Source organism: Miniopterus natalensis, chromosome 18, assembly GCF_054644295.1.
Source record: "Miniopterus natalensis isolate mMinNat1 chromosome 18, mMinNat1.hap1, whole genome shotgun sequence".
NCBI lineage: Eukaryota > Metazoa > Chordata > Mammalia > Chiroptera > Miniopteridae > Miniopterus > Miniopterus natalensis.
This window is the reverse complement of record NC_142098.1, coordinates 40,221,072-40,227,525: the sequence shown is the minus strand read 5'-3', so window position 1 is coordinate 40,227,525 and position 6,454 is coordinate 40,221,072.

The following is a 6,454-nucleotide window of genomic DNA, read 5'->3' as shown; positions in this document are numbered from 1 at the left end:
GTAACTTAAATTGTTATTCCATTAAATTGTCTGTAAGTTTGGTGTTTCGCACTAAATTTTGCAGAAACGAATGAGGCATAGAATTGTTAAGAAAAGGCACATGGCCCGGCCGGGCGTGGCTCAGGGGTTGAGCATCGACCTAGGATCCAGGCGATTTCGGTCGATTCCCAGTCAGGGCACATGCCTGGGTTGTGGGCTTGATCCCCAGTAGGGGGCGTGCAAGAGGCAGCCGATCAATGACACTCATCATTGATGTTTCTATCTCTCTCTCCCTCTCCTTTCCTCTCTCTAAAAAAAGATCAATAAAGATATTTAAAAAAAAAGAAAAAAAGAGAAAAGGCACATGAATGAGGATCGGCCTGTGGCAGGTCACTGCTGATGAAGATGGCCATGCTGGAAGGAAATGCAGTCCATAAGGAAAGCTTGTGGGAGCTAGTTCTGACCTTGTACATGACAATGCTAGAGAGGCTGGGGTAATTTATTTCAAATATAATATTATGAAGGGAAATGAACATGTTCAACATATTTTTCAGGTAGAAATGACCAGATTTAACTGGAGTGGGGAAAAAGAGAGCAAAAAAAGTACATTTCACCTGATTTTTAAACCACATCTGGTGAGTGTGACAATTTTAATAGACGGGAATTGCAGGACATTGCAACCCGTAGAAGGCAGATGTTTCCTCTGAAGATGGAAATGGATGCTCATGTCTCTAAAATGATGACATCAGCTCATGGTGGGGGTGTCCATGAAATCTGGAGCACTGTAGGCAGGGCCATTCGAAAGGAAAAACAGGAATCCATTCTCTGTATGTGGAGTTTGTGGCTCGCTGATTTTCAAGGAGTTAAGTGGATATTTTATCAATTTTAATATGTTTTTTAAAAAATTGATTTCAGAGAGTTTAGGAAGGGAGAGGGAGAGAGAGATAGAAACATCAGTTCTGAGAGAGTCATTGATTGGTTGCCTCCTGCAGGATGCCCCCTACTGGGGATCAAGCCCACAACCCCAGCATGTGCCCTGACCCAGAATTTAACTCTGACCTCCTGGTTCTTAGGTTGACACTTAACATGGGCTGGGCACTGTAATTTTAAATTTATACTGAATAGGTCTAGTAAATATGCGCATTCACCAGTAACTGGGAGTAAACAAATACACACTGCTGGGGCATGGCTTAGCGCTTGATGGACATCAGCCAGCACAGGTTAAAACTGCTGCAGGAAGTCATGCCACTGGACAACAGAACCAATTACCGCAGGAGATGCTTGTGATTACATGCTAATCATTCACCTAACATTGTTTTCAAGTGGTGACACTTGTATTTAAATATGTAGACTATAGTTGTAGATATTTCATGTTTATTTATGTCAGGGAAATTACTACTGTGTTTTCTTGAACATACCTAGTCTCTCAAATTTGTTAAAAATAATAATGAATTAATAACAAAAAAACCACACCTGTTACTTTAATTACAAGCAAATCTTGTTTCAAAGCATTTTGAAATTAACAGGGTAAAATTCACATATGACATACAGACCGGAAATTTTACACGTTAAATCCAAAGTCCATTAAATCCGGGTCCCCAAAATTGAGGTTTTACTGTTTAAGTAAAATAATATGGTATTTGTCTTTCTCTGACTGACATATTTCACTTAACATAATACGAGCATTTCTAAACCTGGAAAGGAAACTTTGGGCACAAAACAAGGAAAAGCTCAGGGCCCTCCCCAGTACTATCTTCCCATGGGTTGCTATTTTTGCTTTCTCATTGTCACTTCGCATGCCTGGCCTCTCATTGGGCCACACCCTCTGTTGCTAATCTCTACGGAGACAACGCCACCTTAATGTCCCTTTTCCCAAATACAATGGGAACATATTTTTTTGGTTTGATACTAGAAATTTCATACATTAACTCCGAAAACTTTTTGTTGTTAATTTACCCTTGTCACCATTCAGTGGGAAGGATGGAACATCGTTCAGTGTTTGGTTTGCATATCAAAACTGATTGGCACGTACACTAAAGTGTTAAGAGATTCCTTGTAAAATAAGAAATATTTTTAGGGCAAGCAGGATGGACTTTTAGGTGGTGAAATAAATGGCTTGAGAGAATGGGGAATGGTGAGGGAGTTAATGTGTTAATGTGCTTATTGAGTGGGTCTGGCGTGATGGTACCCACCGATGGTTTGAGCCTTCAGCTGGTATAAAGAAAGGGACCACTTGAGCTGTATTATCAGTTTGCCCAGATGGGCAGAACACAGAGCAGCTGTAGTGAGGCTTAAAAGATGTGAATGGTCAAACATCAACAAATGGAGCCACTCTTTAATAAGACTCTGAATGTTTACTCTGGAAACTGCTGAATTGTTGGTTGGAAAAGACTCTGATTTTCCCCCTGCTAATACTTTATTATATTCCATTCCTTTTATTTTGCTGCACAGGCGAGTTCCATTGCAGGACATGGTTGTTGAAAATGCTTATTAACTACTATTTGTATACTTTGCATAGGATAATTTTTAAAAAATAATGTTTTGTCTATTTTATTATATAAAAAACATTTCTAAACTAGTTTACTCAAAGAATAAATTTCCAAAGGATATGAAAATGTTGACTTTAAATTAGGGGAGGAAGCAAAATGTGTCATGGTTCATGTTGAACTATTACTTTATTTTGTTTGTTTTTTTGATCTTCATCAGAGGCTATTTTTTCCATTGATTTTTTAAAGAGTGGAAAGTGGGGAGAGAAAGTGAGAGAGAGAAATCGATGTGAGAGAGACACATCGATTGGTTGCCTCCCACTCGCACCCAACTGAGGCCATCTTTCTTAGGCAGACCTTTGCCAGCAGGCAGCTTTTTCCTGGGGGTGGGGGAGCAATTGCCCCACCCATTAGAAAACCTCTGGCCCCACCCTGTGGAGTTTTATGCCTTGCAGTAGTCCACGGCCTGAGGCTCATTAAGAGACTCAGATTAATCTGCCTACTGGCAGAAGCGGATCTCTGGGTACTTTGAGTCTTTTCCCGATCTGCTTCTGGACCCCAGCCTTGGAAAAGCGGACTTTGGCGTGCATCTTGGTCCTTTCCAAATGCATCAAGCCCCAACAGTTAACCACAAGCTGTGGATTGTTGATAGCTCCAAACAAGGTACTCAAGGCCAGTCATAAACAGTGTCTGACATTGGCCTGCACTAGAGACCCTCCAAAAACACTGGGAATCCTAGCAGACCTAACTAATATACAGAAACAAACCCAAACACACAGCCAAATTGGGAGACAAAAACCAAACCCCAAATGAAAGAATAAGAGAATTCTTCAGAAGAAGAGCTAAATGAAATGGAGATAAGCAATCTATCAGATACTGAGTTCAGAATACTGATTGTAAGGATGCTCAACAGCATGAGAAAATTTATGGAAACTATGAAGAAAATTAAGAATGACATAGCAGAAATAAAGAATACATTGGAAGAAATAAACAGCCGATTAGAGGAAGCTGAGGATCTGATCAGATCATCGAATTAGAAGACAGGGTAGAAAAAAAATCACTCAATCAGAGATTCAAAATAAAAAAAACACACAAAAAATAGGAGGACAGCTTAAGGGAGCTGGGGGACAACCTGAAATGTCAGTTTACAATAGCTAAGATCTGGAAACAGCCCAAGTGCCCATCAGTAGATGAATGGGTAAAAAAGCTGTGGGACATTTACACCATGGAATACTACGCAGCTGTAAAGAAGCAGGATCTCTTACCCTTTGGGACAGTATGGAGGGACCTGGAGAGTATTATGCTAAGTGAAATAAGCCAGGCAGAGAAAGAGAAGTATCCCATGATCTTACTCATATGTGGAATCTAATGAACAAAATAAACCGATGAACAAAATAGATGCAGAGACAGAAGCAGGGAACAGACTGAGGCATCTCAGAGGGAAGGCAGGGGTGGGTGGGTGGGTGGGGAGAGACTAATCAAAGAACATATATGCATATGTGCATAACCCATGGACACAGACAATAGTGTGGAGAAGGCTTGTGGGGGGGAATCAATGGGGGGAAAAAAGGACATCTGTAATACTTTCAACAATAAAGATAAATTTTTAAAAATAACAAAATAAGGTGCAAAACTGCCCTTACCTGGAACATGATGTCAACTTGTTGAAATTTTGCTGCCCGCACTTGTCGACAGTTTGGCTCACGTAAGCTCAGGAAAATCCTCTATGGGTCTGGACGTTTCCTACACGGATAGGAAGGTGTTAAACTATAACGAGCTGGGCAATGTGTTTAACCGGGAGTTAAACCGCAGTCAGCATACAGCCAAGAGGCACCTTAAGGATTCAGCGCGCGTGGCTCCCTGGAGGGTCCCCATAGTAACAGTTTTGGAAACCAACGGGGCAGAATTTAGGGGTCACGACGCGGGCCGCCCAGGCGCGAGGCCAGGCGGGTCCCCTGGCCGCAGAGGGGGCGGAGCGGAGCCGGGCGCCCGCGCGCCTGCGCGCTCCCCGGCCCCGCCTCCCGCGGGCGCGCCGGCCGCCCCGCCCCCCGGGAAGCCCCGCCCCCGCCCCGGCGATGCCGAGCATGCGCGGTTCCTCGTCGCCGCGGAAGCGGCTCCGGCGGAGCGAGGGCGGCGAGGCTGCTCCGAGGCGGGCCTCTGCGCCTTGAGGCTGGTTCTCTCAGCCGCCTCCCTCCGCCGTCGCGGCTGAGGGTTCCCGCAGGCGGCGACGTCCGTGTCGAGCCCCCGCTCCCGAGCCTCGGGCAGCGGCGAGACCGAGTCGCCGGGGGACGCGGCGCGGAGGCGGCGGCGCGTCAGCGTCGGAGGAACCTGTGAGGCCCGGGGACTCCGCCCGCCGCGTGGTTTCGCCGCCTCAAGCCCTTCCCTGGGCAGCGGTCCACCCCGCGCTGCCCCGGCCTCGGTCAGCGGGTTCCGGCCCTTCGCGCCCCTCCGCCCGCCGCGCCGCTTTCGGCCCAGACACCCCGGGTCGCGCCCGGGCCTGGGGGCCTGCACCCCCGCCGCCTGAGGCCAGACCCCCAGGTAATGACAGGCCTGAACCCCAGGAGAGCGCAGCTTCCATGGGGCGCGACGCGGGGGGAGGACGCGGTGTCCCCAGGGGAGGGGCGGGGACGGCGGCAGGACGGGCTGGGAGGGGGGCCGGCGGCGGAGACGGACCGACAGGTGCGGGGAGGGAGGTCGGGAGGGTCGGCGGGGCCGCTGCACAGCGACGGTGGAGTGAGAGCCCCTCGGGAAGGGAGCCGGGGAGGAGGAAGGTGAGAAATACTGAGGGGGGCCCGAGAGAGGAAGGACAGGGGACATGGGGAGAGGGGGCCCGGTGAGCAGAAGCGGGGGCGGCAGAGGCCGAGGCCTAAAGACGGAGCGCGGTCGGAGGAGGAGAGTTGGGGGAGCGAGCGCAGGGACCGGCGGAGCCGAGGGAGAAACAGCCCCGAGTCGGCCGGCCGGGGACGGGAAGGGCTGTAGCCGGGGCCGCAGAGGGACACGGCCTCAGGGGAGAAAGGCGGGCGGGTGTGGGGACGGGGCGTCCGAGAGATCAGGGGGAGCGGCTGCGGGAGAAGCAGGTCTCAGGGGTTCCCGGTACAGGTGTGGGGGGGGTAGAGAACCGGGAGAAGGGCGGAGCGGAAAGGAAAGGACGACAGTGCAGGGAACCGGGAACAGTGAGACCGAGCAGAGACGGCCCCACCCGGTGACTGCTGGGCTCGCGGTGTGGGTGGTGAAGCTGTGGAATATGGGCTCGTGGCTCCTGGACCTAATTTACCATGAGCCGGGTTGTTTTACTTAGACAGATTGGACTGTGCGCTGTGAGCGCGCGAAGAAGCTGTGCGGACACCTTTGAAGGCATCTTCTGTGAAGCCCCAACATACCCTCACCGGAGGAGACGACCCGCACCGGGAGCAGGGCCGGGACAGCATGGCTGCTGCTCAGGTAAGAGGTGTGTCCTGGGTCAGAGGCTGCGGCTGCTTTTCCTCTGACGTTGGTGGGTTTAGAACCTGCCACCTTTCTCCCTCCACTTCTGCTGTTCCTGCCTGGCAGGTGGTTTTACTTTGCTTATGTCATTCCTTTTGGTCTTAGGATTGTCAAGGTCGGCAGTTTACAGGCTTTTCTCCTTTGTCCCAGAGCCGTTTCTGTAGCCTCCTTATTCAGACTCCCCAAGGTCAAGAAGCATCCCTTCCTTTAGTTAATGACTTTCAACTGCAGAAAACATCCCTTTTGTGACAGATCAACCTTGGAAGGCACCCATGTCCAGCATGACCACTGGGATGGGGTTCAGAGGCTCAGGTATCAGTAAAGTAGGGAAATGTAGCATCAGCTCTGAAGATCAGAGATAAGAAAATGCACATTTTTCTGCTCAGAATAGCTCAGACTGCTTTGAAAAGAAAAGTAGAAGAGACTTGCTCACTAGATTGGTACGAACTACTTGCTATTTAAAGGTATTAGCAGCTCACTGAGCATGAGAGGTACATGTGGATTGA